This window comes from Amblyomma maculatum, chromosome 5 (assembly GCF_055883805.1).
Source record: "Amblyomma maculatum isolate TAMU_Amacu chromosome 5, ASM5588380v1, whole genome shotgun sequence".
Taxonomy (NCBI): domain Eukaryota; kingdom Metazoa; phylum Arthropoda; class Arachnida; order Ixodida; family Ixodidae; genus Amblyomma; species Amblyomma maculatum.
In genome coordinates, this window is record NC_139348.1 from 68,868,595 (window position 1) to 68,884,374 (window position 15,780).

The window sequence follows — 15,780 nt, forward strand, 5'->3', positions numbered from 1 at the left end:
TTAGCAATCAGCTCGAAACCGATCAGGAATAATTCGATACACGTATCTGGCGCTTTTGATAGCAAAACTTCGAACAGCCTGTGTTTTATCCCAGAAGAGCTGTCGAAAAATTGGCTAGTTTAAGCTGAATCAACAATAAAAGTTCAGCTCTTAATTGCTACTAAAAGGCGCATCGAAATAACTTTGTCCCTCTTTAAATTACGTCTTTCCACCTTCTTTCGGCTATAGCAGCTCACTTATCATTACCTAATCCCGGCCTCGGCGGCAGCTTTTCGATGGACGCGAAAAGCAAGGCTCCCCTGTGCTGTGCGATGTCAGTACACGTTAAAGACCCCTAGGTGGTCGAAATTTCCGTAGTCCTCCACTACGGCCTCTCTCATAGCCTGAGTTGCTTTCGGACGTTAAACCCTACAAACCAAACAAACCAAACTAATCACTAGCACTCGCCACATAAACTCCTGATCGCCGCTGCTTCACTCTACTCCCTCTAACGTATTCTGCGGGGCGGTTTTCTTTAGTCTTGCAAGTTTTTCGGTTACGGTGTTCGCACGCACATTATCACATTTTTTTACAATTGCCAGAGATATACCAGAGCGTTCTTAAAAAATCAGTCACCAGGGGCAGTTTCCGCAATGTTTGTGTTTTTAAGCCAGTGCTTTTGGCTTATTGGTTGAGACAATAGTCCAGCTTTAAATATTTAGTCTTCCTTAGTTCTCCTGGTGTCGCCGCTGCCAAGCCAATTTAGTTACTAGGTGCTTGCTGAATTTTTATTCTGGTCAAAATCTGTCCTCTTCTTCCTCTAATTGCGCCAGCAAAATGAACCGATTGAAGTACTGAGTTTTCGTGTCTGCACCGCCATGACAACAAAGAGCCTTAATCCTTTGCCTTGGCAGGTGGAAGGAAGGATGCACTAGGTGCGATCCTCCTGTGAGGGTACAGACCTCTACCTGCGACCATCATCATCCTACGGCTACCCCAGGCAAAGCCTTCCGCACTATAAGGTTTGGAGGGTTTTTTGTTTCGGGGAGCGGGCTTTTCCCAGCCAAGGGGCTCATGCAATTCGACCTGTTTCCAGCGGGGCGGGGTCGCAGTGCATATGCACCACGTCCACACCACCCCGGTTGGTGAAAGCCTGACGCTAGCAAGTCTTCTAATATCTCACTTCTAATTTTTCGTTTTCTTCTTTGAAGATCACAATGGGGTGTCCCATTCTTCAAAAAAGTTCTTTCCCCCCAAGTGGCGTCTCTCTCTCTCTCTCTAGGTGGAGCCATAGTTTTTCTGATTTTGGCCTTCATTTCATGGAGGCTCGGAGTCGTGTTCGAGTAGGCTGCTTTGCAACAGGCCAACCACACCTGACAGTTGACCTCTGCCAGTGTCAAGACAAACGCTTGCGCCCTTCCTTTGGAAGCGGGTTGAAGTAGCGCAGTGGGGTATCGGATCCCGGGAAGGCCGAACATATCTCTCAGACGCTCTAGGAGGGCTGCGGGAATTAGGCAGTCCAGATAGATGTGCTCCGCTGTCTCTCCTTACGCATCTTTTTTCGCCTTCCACGCATTGGTTTGTTCCCATCTCCAGCCAGCGTACGAAAATGGCTTATGATCAAGCCACTACATCTAACCACGAGTCCAAACAGACAACAAGGCTTCTGGGAAGCATCAGCCAAGAGCTTGCATAAAAGTTTGGAAGAAGGACGCAAATTCACAGAGCCCATGAAAACTGTGTCCGCACTCGGCGGCCACCTGTCGCGGAAATTAACCAGCTACTCAAACGATACTTTGTCAGGGAACGAAGAAAGCTACAAGGACCACGCGGAGTGACCTGTTTCGGCAAGTGAACTTTGTTTCCCGCCGATTTTTTGGTTTCTCGTTTTCACAGACCTCGTCGACCAGCTAACCCTAGAGAGCCGCCATTACCGAGCTGCCGCGGCGAACGCTGCGGCAGAGTCACTGACGCCGACGCCGCACATCTACGGCACGGCGCGGGAAGTAGGGCAGACTCTTAGGAAATGACAAACATGGAGATCGTTGACGGAGAGAATATAAGCCCCGAGGATATAATACAGGGCTCATGGCTCACTGTGGGGAAGTCGAAGGCGCTACCACTCGAGATCGCGGAGGCGCAGACAGACGAAGGAAAATGCGACACGAAGCAAACATCTAGGACGAAGGAAGGCAGACGCTTAGCACACCAGTCAATAGAGACGCTGCGTACGCGTTTGCCGCTGTGCACGCACAAAATCATTCTGCGGCCGAGAGGCGGCCTAAAAAAATTGCTACAGGGTGGAGAAGTGACCGCGACTGACGCGGTGAAGATGGCGGCAAGACGCGATCCCTCCAAAAATAAGGACGACGTTGTTATACTCAACCACAAGCAGAACTCCATTATGGTTGGCACCAGCCAAAAAGCAAATTATTCAAAAATTACCCACATCCCCTGCGGAGAGAATCGCATCGACACATTTGCCTACTTAGCGTCTCCTGAAAATCGTGGGAAAGGCGAAATACATGGCATACATCTATAGCACTCCATGGAGTACATCTTGGATATGTTGGATTGCCTCAACAATCATCGAGTAGGTGGTGCCCGGAGGCTTGGAAAAGACTCCAAGACGTTGCTTATACTCTTCGAGCAAGCGGAGGTGCCCCGATGGATCTTCTATGGAAGCATGCCTGGGAAGTGCCAACTTTATCGCAAGAAATATGAAGTTTGTGAATCGTGCGGGAGAATTAGACACCGTTTAGATGTCTGCCCGGACCCCGAAAACATAAGATGCAGGGGGTGCGGCATGGAGCACCCACCACAGGAGCATCGCTGTGAGCCAAAATGCGTGCTCTGTGGGAAAGACCATATTCTCGGAGACAAGAAGTGCAAGAAAATGTATCGCACCGCGCATCACGTTAAGAAGAAGGCATGGGACAAGCTGACTCAACAGCAACCGCAGCAACATCAACAGCCGCAAGCTCAAGACCAACCCCCGACGGGTCGGCGCAGCAGATCGAAGAGTAAGCAAGGGCGAGAGTTCAAGGCCATTTTTGAATGAAGTCACTTCGCGTAGGGGCGCTTTGGCTTGGGTTACAAATTCACAAAAGGTTGAATTTTTGAACTACACAGTTTATATAAAAGCCGTGCAGTTTGGTTTGCGACCGTTTCTGTGGAAACTAAATAGTAAATACTCCCATTAAACTAACGATAATACGCCACTAATGAGAGTCCTCCTCAGTTTATTGTTGTGACCAACAATTGAGATTTCTTTCTTGCCATATAGGGTGTTCATCACAGCTGTGTGCTCCTTTCGCCATTGCTAGCGCTACATGGGTGGGGTATGGGTGGGTACATTTATTCAGAGTCACTTTGTGCTCACTCCATAATAACCGATTTTGATTGGCGGATACTACTTCGCAAAATTCGGGACAGCCTTCCGTGTGCCTCTCGCTCTAGTAACAGCAACTGTGGGCGTGCCTTTGCCCTCACAGCCTTTTTCCTCGTCCTGATCTTCCATTCCCCAAGGTAAAATTAAACGCTCGTCAGTTTGATGTAATGTCTAATGCAGCAACTCTCCGCTTCCACGAATCCCCGCAGCGATCAATGTACCACTATATCTGTGTCATCGTGACCTTTCTTGTTTCTCTAAAAGGGAAGTGGACAGTCAATTATTGGGAAGTTGTTGTACAAATTATACTGCATTCCATAATCTTAATCCTCCGTTTTCCCATGAATCACTCATTCTTGTCATGTTTAAATTGTCTGTCAAAAAAAATTTCTTATCTCAAATTACCGCAGACTTCATTGTTGTCTTATTCCTGTTCTGAAAAATGCTTTTTTCGTTTTGCTTTCGACGGAAATATTTTCCGCTGTTTGTGACATCTTTCGTGTAAGTAATTAACATTTCTTGCATGTGGCGCCTGCTTTTTGATCATGAGAAAAATATATGCATATGTGGTTAATGCAGGGAAAGTTTGATATTGTCACGACTGAAGTCAGAGGGAGCCGTGAAAGTACCACGTAGCCAAGGACCCGAGAATGAGGTCGGCTTGTCGTTTCGAACACAGAGTCACAGCCCCAAAAACCGTCGGACTGCTTTTTTGTGGGCGGGGACGGGAAAGGCAGCAACGGCAGCAAGTTTCTCAGGGTCAGCTCGGATGCCATCAGCACTCACGATGTGCCCAAGAAACTTCAATTCGGTGAACCCGAAGTGGCACTTTTGAGGCTTGAGAGAAAGGTTGGCAGACCGGACAGCTTCGAGAACAGTTCTCAGGCGGCGTAGGTGTTCTGTGAACGTCGGTGAAAAAATTATTACGTCGTCGAGATAAACAAGGCATGTCTGCCACTTAAGACCTGTGAGCACAGTGTCCATCATCCGCTGGAAGGTGGCAGGAGCACAGCAGAGCCCGAATGGGAGGACGCGGAATTCATAGAGCCCATCTGGTGTTACGAAGGCAGTTTTTTCACGGTCCCTCTCATCAACTTCAATTTGCCAATAACCACTCCTGAGGTCAATGGAGGAGAAGTACTTGGCTCGGCGAAGTCGGTCGAGAGAGTCATCAATCCGTGGCAGCGGATAGACGTCCTTCACTCATGGACGGGTCGGCGCGATGGCAAAGGCGCATGACGTCTTCAACGTACATTGCGACCCCCTCGTTCTGACGCTGAACTCGAGAGGTCAGTTCACGCTCGGCATTCTCTCGGCGGTCACTGTTGGCGTACGTACCGAGGAGCTGACTTCGGAAGGCCGGCCACGTAGAGAATGTGGCCTCGCGGTTCTCGAACCATGTCCGAGCAGCGTCTTCAAGGCTGAAGTAGACGTTCCGCATTTTCGCAGCGTCGTCCCAGCCGTTAAACGTCGCGACCCTTTCATAGTGAGCTAGCCAGTCCTCGGCGTCTTCAAACTGCTCACCGTGAAATGGTTTAGGGGTACGTGGGGTCTGAAGGATGAGACAGGACGAAGGGGTGGAAGGGACAGTCATGGTACGGGCGGGCGGTGTCGTTGCCACAGCCAGAGTCTCTTCGTCAAGAGGGAAGGCCTCGGGGGACAAGCCTCGGAGCCGTCGGCTGGTACGATGAACCGGAGTGGTCACGAGAGGCGGCCGCGTAGGGTCGTCCGCAGGAGAAGGGATCGAGCACTCCGGACAGCGCGCCGCTCGTGCCAACCACCGCTTCGTTGTCGTCGGCACCAAACACGGCTGTCGCGCGGCGCTAGGCACGTGGCAATATCAAGTGGCAGTGGAAAACACAGGTATAGCGTTGCATACGACATTTTAAACTGTTCAAGATTTGGACAATCGTACGACTGTACAAAGAGCAGCCAAGCCTTTAGGGAGCTAAAACGTCCTTGCATTATTGATATAAAATTTTGGTACGAACTCTCGGGTGACAAATTCAGCTGGAGAATTTGACCGCGGCGTTTTCAATATCCACAATGGAGCGTAAGGGTTTCAACTCAGAAATGCCCCGTACACTATACAGAGCAAGACAGCTTCAGTATACCGACGTTCCCCTGAATAACAATAAAAAACATGTTCATCAAGCTTGGCCTTGTTCTTTTTTCAGTAACGGTGGAATTGACTCCTTTTTGGATAATTACATAACAGCAGTTCGTGCTAATTTAAATGTACTTACTGTTTATACCCCGCGGGGTGGAGCAGCGGTTATGGCGCTCACTACTGTTCCCAAGGACGCGGGATCGAATCCCGGCCTCGGCGGTCGCTTTTCGATGGAGGCGAAAAGCAAGGCGCCCGTGTGCTGTGCGTTGTCAGTACACTTAAAGAACCCCAGGTGGTAGAAATTTTTGTAGTCCTCCACTACGGCGTCTGTCATAGCCTGAGTTGCTTAGGGACGTTAAACCCCACAAACCAAACCAAACCACTTACTGTTTACTAAAGAGTTCGTAGCTTCATCACATTTTTTATGTTTCTATTTTGGTTTGATATCCAGAACGCCGGGTCATGCATTCAAGTTCCCTCGCTATCAAGATATAGGTAAGCAGACGCAAATATATAACAATGTCAATTGTTCGTTGTGCTTACGGCTGTAGCGGTAGCCTGACTTGTGCCGATTCCAATAAACAGAAACAGTGAAATCGCAATATCGCATTTTTTATGATCTTATGTTTTCTATGATATTGAGTTGCACATTGCAGATAACAATCATTTTTAGAAATTGAAGCTGTATGAAATCAGCAGCACAGCTACAATGTGAGGAGCAGATGCACTTAGTCCCTCCGATGAATGAAGAAGTTGCCGCGGAATCGAAGCTTCGCTGCCGGTTCGAACGGGTCCTTTGGATCGTGTATATCGTCCCAAGTTACCAGGAGCCACGCCTTGCCAAACGCCAGTTAAATGATCACAGCGAGCTATTCAATATAGATAACTCATAGCCACCCTACGTGCTACACTTGAAGATTACTTTACTATAATGTCTGCTTTTGGCTTCGCCGTCTCCCAGATGCAACAATGCCTCTTCCGGCTTCCCGATACTTTCATCTTGTATGTATTATGCGTATGTTGAGCCACCTTCCGGTCGTTCTTTTGCCCATAAAGTTCAATTCAATCTGATCACCGTGCACCTTCCCTGCGACCCGGCTCAATCTCTCTGAGATGCTATCGCTCAAGTGTTTTTCAAAATAAGAGCATGAGGCGGAAACTGCGCCACGTACAACATTCCTTGGCTGCACTAATAACATATACTTGTTCAAATATTGCTCGTGGCAGTTGTTATCATGCTCTTTATAACGAAAATGAGAACACCTCGAATGAACGGAAGTCGCTGAAACTGATTGAGTAAATACAAAATTTCTTCTAAACACAAATTTCTTCTAAGGACTTCTTGCGCTTAGCAGAAAGTCGTTAGAATGATGTCCTGCATGAGACGAGACCCATGACTGCTTCTATACGAGGTTCATCATATTGATTGATACTTTAGGCAGACACATCTTCCCACGTAATGGGGCTAAAAGTGATTGTGCTTGGGCTGAGGTCTGCTTCTTTCAGTACCAGCGTTGAAGCCTGTCATCTAAGACGCCGGTTTTCTTTTCTCTTCAAGGCCAATTTCACAGTAGCCTATACTTACATGGTCGCTTGTGGCTTACCGAGGCGTTAAATAGTATTTACTGTTTGTGACGGCTCTCCGAATGAGAGGGCTACAGCCGGTTTCTAAACCACAATTTCGTTTTCCATGCGGGAGGCGAATTATGACTCCCTGTGTCTTCCTATAGATGCGCTCAGTGCATGATCTTGAGTGCCAGCTTGTTCCTGTGCAGAACATTCCGCCGCTCATAACCCTTGCGATGTTCCCCCGCCACATTGGACACAGCTGTGCACCCTTTATACCGGTGCCCACACATTACAGTGCCTGAAGCTTTCCGTAGAAACGACTGATGGGCGACCTTGCCTAGCGGTTTAAACACTGATGGGCGACCTTGCCTAGCGGTTTAAACATTGAAGCGGGCGAAGTGGAACAGGAACGATGACGAGTAGGTACACGGACGCAGCACTTCTGCAACTGAGAGATTTACTGCACATATCTCAAAAGATATAGGCAGTTATCGATACGAAAAGCAATGAAAATTAAACCTTGGCACAGTAATCAATGATTACAGCCTTAATATTTATTTTTGGTTCAGATTTACCATTCCTGTAACAGCACCTGAAACAAGCAACAGTGTCAATAAATAACTGAATAAATGATGCCACACACTCACACAGATTGGCATGTTTTTTCTTAACGAAGCACAAGAGGCGCTTACTTAGTTTCATCTGCTTTCTGATTGGAAACCCTTCTGTGACCTCCCAGCTGGATTTTCCTTTTCGCCATTTATTGACACGTGCTTTACAGAGCCTTAACGACCCGTCTTTCCATTTTCTACATCGTGCAGCCAAATTGAATTCATGGCAGCCTATTCCCCGTCTGCGTGAATCCCGAGCAGCCGTTCATAACGATGTTCCACTGTCTAATGCAATCATTTCCGCAAGATAACGGCATGATGCCGACCACAATTTGGGAGCCAGTTACAAAGGGGTCACGGTGGGTTACTGCGAAATTCTGTCATAACTGACTCTCGGCCCCACGCGTATGGCGAGATTCTAGGGGAAAGAAAAAAGCATTTGCAGTGATTTTGTTGACAACCTTTTCGAGTGGTACTACACGCCGACATGTATGAAGCGCTTGCCCGTGCAGGAGCCAGGCACTGTGTTTGCATATCGTGGGCTTCAAATCTGAAAAAAAAAAGAAACGAAAACTCTATGATGAGTATGCAAGCAATGTCCAATCCAATGAGAAGTAATTATACGAAACGCTACAGCATGGCATCATTCAGCTCTGAAGCAGCACTTGGGCTTTGATCGTTAAGGTTACGAATAACGAAAAGTTCTTTTTGGCGTGGACTACGGTCCACTTTATGAATCTCGCCAAAGGACGTCCAGACGACCCAGCATATCAACAGCGCACTGAACTGTTTCCAGGAGCCGAAATCTATTAAATATTCGCTGTGGATACTTGCTGTCCCCCTACAAAGTCGATGAATGCAACAAAACCATCTTGTGCGCAGACAGCCTGTATGAATTTACTGCGATGTTTGTCTACCATTTAATGCTTCTAGAACCTCTCAAACGATTATGGCTGCTATTGTGCGAGCACATAAATGGTATACGGGACTATTTTATATCGAAGGCGCAGCCTTCTTTTCTCCTTTGACAACAACGTCTACCTTCAGAAATACGTCATGCACTGCCTCTCTCATGGCGGGCTATGTGCCTTCCGTCGACGGACTATTTTACTTCGCGGTGCCTGTAATGGAGTTTTGTGTCCCTAAACGTCCAAACTTCAAGCCGTGGCTTCAGCATGCTTACGTGACCTACTAAGCTCAGTGCAGCTTCTTGGGTATCTGTTGTTGGCTCCTATCATAGGTTTATTCTGCACTTGGATTCAATTTGTGCGCCTTTTACGGAAGTTTTGTACTGCAGTTTTCATTTTTGTGTAAACCAACAGAGTTACAAGCAAGGTGTACAAGAACGGTCTTCTAGAGTAAAGACGAAAGCCGATGACTTCGACTACAGGGCTATAACAATAGGACTCAAAGAAGGAGGTTTTGGCAATGGAAATTGAAAAACTGAGACCTCAGCCCGAACACAATCAATTTTATCAGAATTACGTCGGAGGAAATCCCATCCTAAGGTTTGAGTGCGATCAACATCATTGTGTAAAAGCAGTCCTGGATCAAGACTCATGCATGGTATCCTTCTAATGGCTTCCTGCGCTTAGCCAGAGCCCTGTAATTGAAAATGTGTGTTCAGTGAAAAAGGTACGTACTTTCCGTCCATTGGAGCTATTCTCACTTCCGGTGTCGTCAAGACCACAATAAAAATTGAGTAGAACTTATAAGAGCGCAACTTGGTTAGATGATTATTGTAACTTCTGGCGCTGCATTGTCCATCACGTACACACATACAAAAGAGATTGCAACAAGACGTCGAAGCCCCTGATAACGATAAAAACTTGCATGACCAATATTTGAATAAATGTGTGTTATTATTTCGGTCAAGGAAAGTTCTACGGGGCGCAGGTTTCACCCCATGATCTTACTTAAAATATTTGAGCCATGGCGCATCGGAGAGATGGAGCCGGGTCGCAGGTAAAGTGATCGTCGGTCAGCTTGAATTGAATGGTGGGAGGGCAAACGCGACTGGATGGTGGTTCAAGTAACACTGACAAAATGGAAGTAAGTATTCGGAAGACGGAATATCAAACCAAAATATACACATGAAATACAATGAAGCTACGAATTCTTTATTACCCAATAAGTGCAATTAAAAAACGCAACAGCTCTAGTGTAATTACCGAAAAGATTAGTCAATTTGAACATTACTGTGAGAACAATGTCAAAGGATGGTGAATGAGTTCATTCAATGTTATCAGGTCAATTCCTTTATACTTTGCTGTCTTGATTTGTGCTGTATAGCGGGACATTTGCAAGTTGACAGCCTTGCGCAACCATGTGCATGCGGAGAAGGCCGCATTCAAGTTCTCCGGAAGAATTTAAATCGCCCGAGGATTCAAGAATTTAAATCGATAATTAATTTCGCGAAAGGCTGGATGATTTTAGTTCAGTTACTTGATTGTCGTACTCATGAATAGTTAAAAATGTTTCATATAACCTGGAACCCACTTTTTTCCACTGCCGGTGCATTTCAGATTTCTCTTCAATAAATACATATGCATATATTTTTTTCAAGATCAAGAAACAGACGACACGTGCAAGAATCTTTAATTTTTTACATGAAACACATCATAAATAGCCGAAATTATTTTTGTGATACGCAAAACGAAAATAGCATTTTTTACTGAACAGGAGTAGGAAAAGAAAAAAAAAAGACCGCGGTTATTTGAAGGAGAATGTCCTGGTTGACAGGCAATCTAAACTAGAAAAAAACGAGTTATTCATGCGAAAACTGGGCTTGAGATTGAAGAGATATATTTCGTCGAACAGCATTCCCCTTAATGACTGCCTATTTTCGTTAAGAGGAAAAAATGATTATTTATGACAGAGGCATCGTGGCATGTTGGTCACTGCGGGGATTCCAGGGAGCGGAGAGCCGCTGCATGATATTTTACGTCACACTGACAGGCGTTTAATTTTACCCCTGGGAACGAGGACGAGGAGAAGGGCTGGGAGGGCAAGGCTACGCCAACAGCTGCTGCTACTAGAGCGAGAGTCACCCCCAATACGCTGTCCTGATAACTGCAAAAATGGTCTCCGCCAATCATCATCAGCTAATATGGATTTGAGCACAAAATCACTATGTCTAACTGTTTTTAATACCACCAAGTTGAGCGAGCAATGCCGAAATGAGCGAACGGTTCCGATGAAACACCTAGATGGGCAAGAAAGAAGTCTCAATTGTTAGTTACAACATATAACTGAGGGGGACTGTAATTAGTTGCTAACTATGTTAGGTTAATGGGAATAATTGCTTTTTAGCATCCAAGATTTTATCCTGCTGCGTATTTTGAATTAAAGACAAAGCGCCCTGACGCGGAGTGGATTCATTCAGATCTGGTAGCACATGTGTAATAGGGTGAGAGTAAGTTGACCGAAAATAGATTTGGGAACTGAGATGGTCGGTTTTTTAGAGGATTTCACGAGGCTGTAGTTGAACCTCAAATGAAATCACAACTCACACTCTAGCTAGTCCTTGCGACGTTGGGCGTTTGCTCAATCCAAAACCACAATTATGGCACCGCAGGCAGAGCACAAGAGAACTGTTCTCACAATTCGGCCATAAAGTGTGCTACGAGGTGGGTTGCTTCGGGCGATGAAGAAAATAATCACTGCCATAGCACGAGCGTTGCGCGCGCTCGCTTCCTACTCAGATTGCAGTTCTGGTTCTCCTTGGCGCCTTTTCGACGCGGTAACGGCGCTACCATGTTATTATTAAACATCTGGAGGGCTGTACAGTTTCGCACCACCCTATGCGCTCCACGCGTACGTAAAAAAACCTTGTACTGTGTGTCTCACTGGGTGACAATTGTGCTAGAAAAGGACATGGACATGTTGTTAAGCACACAACCGATGTTGGAGTTATTTTCTCAAACCAAGGCAACGTGTAATTCTGTGCCTCTCATTGACACAAAACAATTCTGTCTAATAATTAAATGCGATGATTTACTTGATAAGATAAAACATGCCTGGCTCGCTCGATAAAGCTGTAGTGCTCTCTGCAGTCATCCTGGTGCACGTTAACAGCTTTCCCTTGTTTAATTACTGCCTCAAGATACCCATAAGGAAGCTAAAATGCCCATCATCAATGTCATCACCTGAAGTCATGTCATCGGAAGACCTGAACATTCGCTCTTTAGTCACAAATGTGCGCAATTCAGCACTGCGAACACGAAAAAAAAAGCATTAGCAAGAAATCAATCTTTCCAGCAGAGAACATGTAGATAACGGGACTGCAACCAAACAGCTGTGCGTTTTTTGCTCCTTTGGTAGGCGCAAAATCTGTAATAAGATTATAATATTGAGCTTTCCTGACTGCTTAATGGATGCAATGATGTACCATCAGTTGCAACCCCACAATTTGAACTAATTTGGACTTTCGTATCAGCTTCGTGACGCAAACACTCGTCGCATTTCGTGTTATGTCATGCAATTTCATGTTGCACGTAGCATACGTCTTTCAAGGGAAGTTGGAGGTTTAAATCGAGACACGAATTCCAACGGACGAATGAAACAAGTGTGCCAGGCTAGAACTTTACATCTTTTCAATTTAACAGCTGAGAAATTATAGTTTGTCGTACAGTGGCATTAAGGGGGTGTCATTCGTTTTCTTTGTGCTCATAGGATTGAAGTGATAGCCAAATTAGAGGCTAGATCACGAAAGCCATTTACACCGGCGACGCAAGAACTGACGATCGGATATTATGCTCTCGCCTTCGCGTAATTCCGTCTCCTCAACGGTTGGGTCCCGCAACCTTTCTCCTCACTGATTGCCACTCAGCGGGTTAAATGGCGATAGTTACCGAAAGGTGTCTCTGAACGCTACCTAATGGTAATGTACACTCACTGACGGCAGGAAATGATTACCGTGAAGGTAATTGATTAGGGTTACCATGGTCATGCCATCACCTCGTGGCTCTCTTCACAGCTGATTTAGTTGCTATTAAGAAAAAAAAAAGAACACTCCCCAGGAATGAATTTGGTAGTTTTTTATAATGCTGCAGTAAAAACAAAACTAAAAAAAAAAAGTTATTATTACAAGATTCGAACATCTGTTTTACGCGCTTAGTGCTAGGGTAAGTAGTGACAATCCATTGCTCCACTGAAGCTTTTTTTTTCTTTATTACCAATTTTTTTAAGCACACAGCATACACTCTGAATACACAACAACAAAGCAAAGCAAAAGGAATGCTAAAAGCGCCTTCTGCCTAAAGCGCTAGATTTAAAAGGGCTTTACTGAAGCCAGCTGGTCCAGTACAAAGCGACTCCGGAGAATTATCTTGTGCACGCAGAATTTCTCTCATGTATACCACGCTCTGCGAGAGGTGTTTTTGGCAGTGCCAGTGTACCGCACTGTGTATAATATAGGGTCTGAGCGTGACGTTTTTAAAAGTGTAAAACGTATGCCTGGCAGAGCTGGTGCAAAATCATTCTTTTTTCAATTGCATTCCGGCACTCTTCCAGTCAAACCATGGCTGCAGAACTAAGGGCTCTTTGTACCTTGGTCTATTAACTGCATTATTTTGGTCTATTAACTGCATTATTTTGGTCTATTAACTGCATTATTTGGAGAAAACCCGAGACCACTGAACACATCTTCTTGGAGTGCCATGACTCAGTTTTCCTCTGGGATATCTTGAAGCGAACTTTAAAAATGGAATTGCCAATAACGCCATTCGGTATCCGATATCTGCCATGCGCCGACCCTGAAGGAGGGCCAAATGACATGCTGATGCTATTATGTATGCATAGCGTATGGAAAACGCGTATGGATGTCAGGCAGGGGCGAACCGTTGTACACCCCGCTCGACACTACTTCATCGAGATTGCGCCACTGAAGCAACGAGTTCGGCATGCTTTACACCCGCTGCTATTCATTTTTACAATATTTCCGCTATCTGTCGCCACGTGACGCTGCTCAGAGGACCCTACCGTTGAGAGAACGGAATCACGCCTCGGCTTCACAAAAAATAATGTCTTAACTACCTTCCGCAACGTTTTTTTCATGGTTTGATGCCAACTGCGTGTTTGCTTTTAAAAGTGCAATTTACTGAATATTTTACGAACACTTAGTAATAAACAAGACCTTCAAGCAGTCACCAAGCAGGGGAGAAATATTTATATGGAATGCTGCAATGCATATTAACAGCAGCTTATAGATTGATGCAAAAATCTCATATCTGTATATTTTCATAGCAGTCTGGTATTCCGCGGCCATTGACTCTGGCTCAATCTACTAAACCGTCTAGCGTGTAGATTTTCTATAACTAATAAATAAAAGCACTCCATCTCATACATTGTACCTAAGTTTAAACAATATGCCACTCTCATTTCCAGAACACGAGGATAGTATGATTGGCTCACCAACAGAATAAATGTAATTATAGAGAATGACATCTTACTGTAGAACGCTCATTGTTGCTGTAGATCAGAAATGACCTCGCAATGATCCATATGCACGTCGGTTTGGAAACTTTTAAAATGGCGAACATCATCATATATTTTGTGTAAAATTAATGTTTCTATTTGGGTCCTTCTTGACAACGTGGGCCAGTCTAATTTTTCGCTATATAAACACCGACCATTGCAGGCATCAGTTCAGTAGACACTTCTCTCTTCGAGCAAATCCCAACAGGCTGTGTGTGAGTAGTGCGAGACTGTTTGAACCTTCGTCAATTATTTCCTTCTAGTTTTTGTGCAATCGATTTTACGAAAATATTTTTTGAATGCTATACCACTGAGAGAAAAGTTAGCCCAACTATAAAAGAATGCATTTAATAATCTTGATGGTATGGTACCACTGAATGTTAGTGTTGATGGCCTGTTTGCGGATAGTTGGGCTACATTTATTGGATGATGCTACATAAAAGGAAGCTATTCAGTTGGCTAGTGCAAGAAAGCGGACCATTTATTGGGCGCAATCTCTAGTATCGATTATGTTGCGGGTGGCGATCCCTAGTATTGTGCTCTCTGCTCACGTGTTCATTGAAGCTCAGTCAGTCTTTATCAGTGACAGGCCTTACATCGTTCCGAATTTTAATGTGTTTGGGTTGACATTCAGAAAGCTGTGTAACTGGGTCAGTTGAACTTGCCATGGCCGAAGCATGTGCGCTATCTCACCCTTGCGATTCCAATTTTGTATTGGCTTGGTGCGGTTTGTTGGGCTTGACGTCCTAAAGCGACTCCGGCTTAGAGGCGCCGTAGGGGAGGACGTGGAGTACTTTAACGTGCAATAACATCGTGCAGCACGTAGGCGTTTTACTTTTCTCTTCCATCGAAAAATGGCCGCCGCAGATACAATTCGATCTCGCTTTCTCGGGCACAGCAGTCGAGAGCCGTAACCACTGAGGCACCCTGGAAGGACACTTCTCTTAATGACAGGTTGTAGGGCGAGTATGAGCATGATATCCAAAACAGCAGCGCTAGGACACCACCTTGGATAAGAGTGGTGCTAACTTTTATTTTTGGCCAAACATATCTGCTTGGAAAATGATGTGCAAGTGGGATTTATTTGTTCGTCGAGGGGAACTTCGTACTAGGCTGTGCTAAAGGAGGTTCGGCTTCCTTTTTTAGATTACTACTGGTGGCATGCTCCGGCGTTGTGTTTGTCTCTTCGTGCTGTTTTCATTGCGCCGGTGTTCTGGGAATTCCTCTTTTTATTTGAGATACCTCTGGAGCAGTGCACCTTTATTTTTACGTCTGTTTGCCTAAACATAGTTTAGTTTACATGACGTTATAACCACGCTTACAGCTATGAAACGAAATTGGTGGGTGCAGCGTTAAAGGAGAGGAAGCATGCCGACTGGATCAGCGAAAGAACTTCAGCTAATGACACTCTTGCGGAAAAAGGCGCCGCCAGGAAATTCAATTCTCATTCAGAATAACCTTTTTCACCAAAGGTTGACAGAGGGAAGTCCGAAAGAAGGGGAGCGTAATAGGGAGAAGAAAAACGTTTTATGTTAGTAAGGTTTTGAGGATCCAAAATAACAGGGTATGTGACGGAATCTGAGAGAGGATATCTCCATTAAGACGTTAGGGGCATAGTCAACCTGGAGATGGAGATCATTATG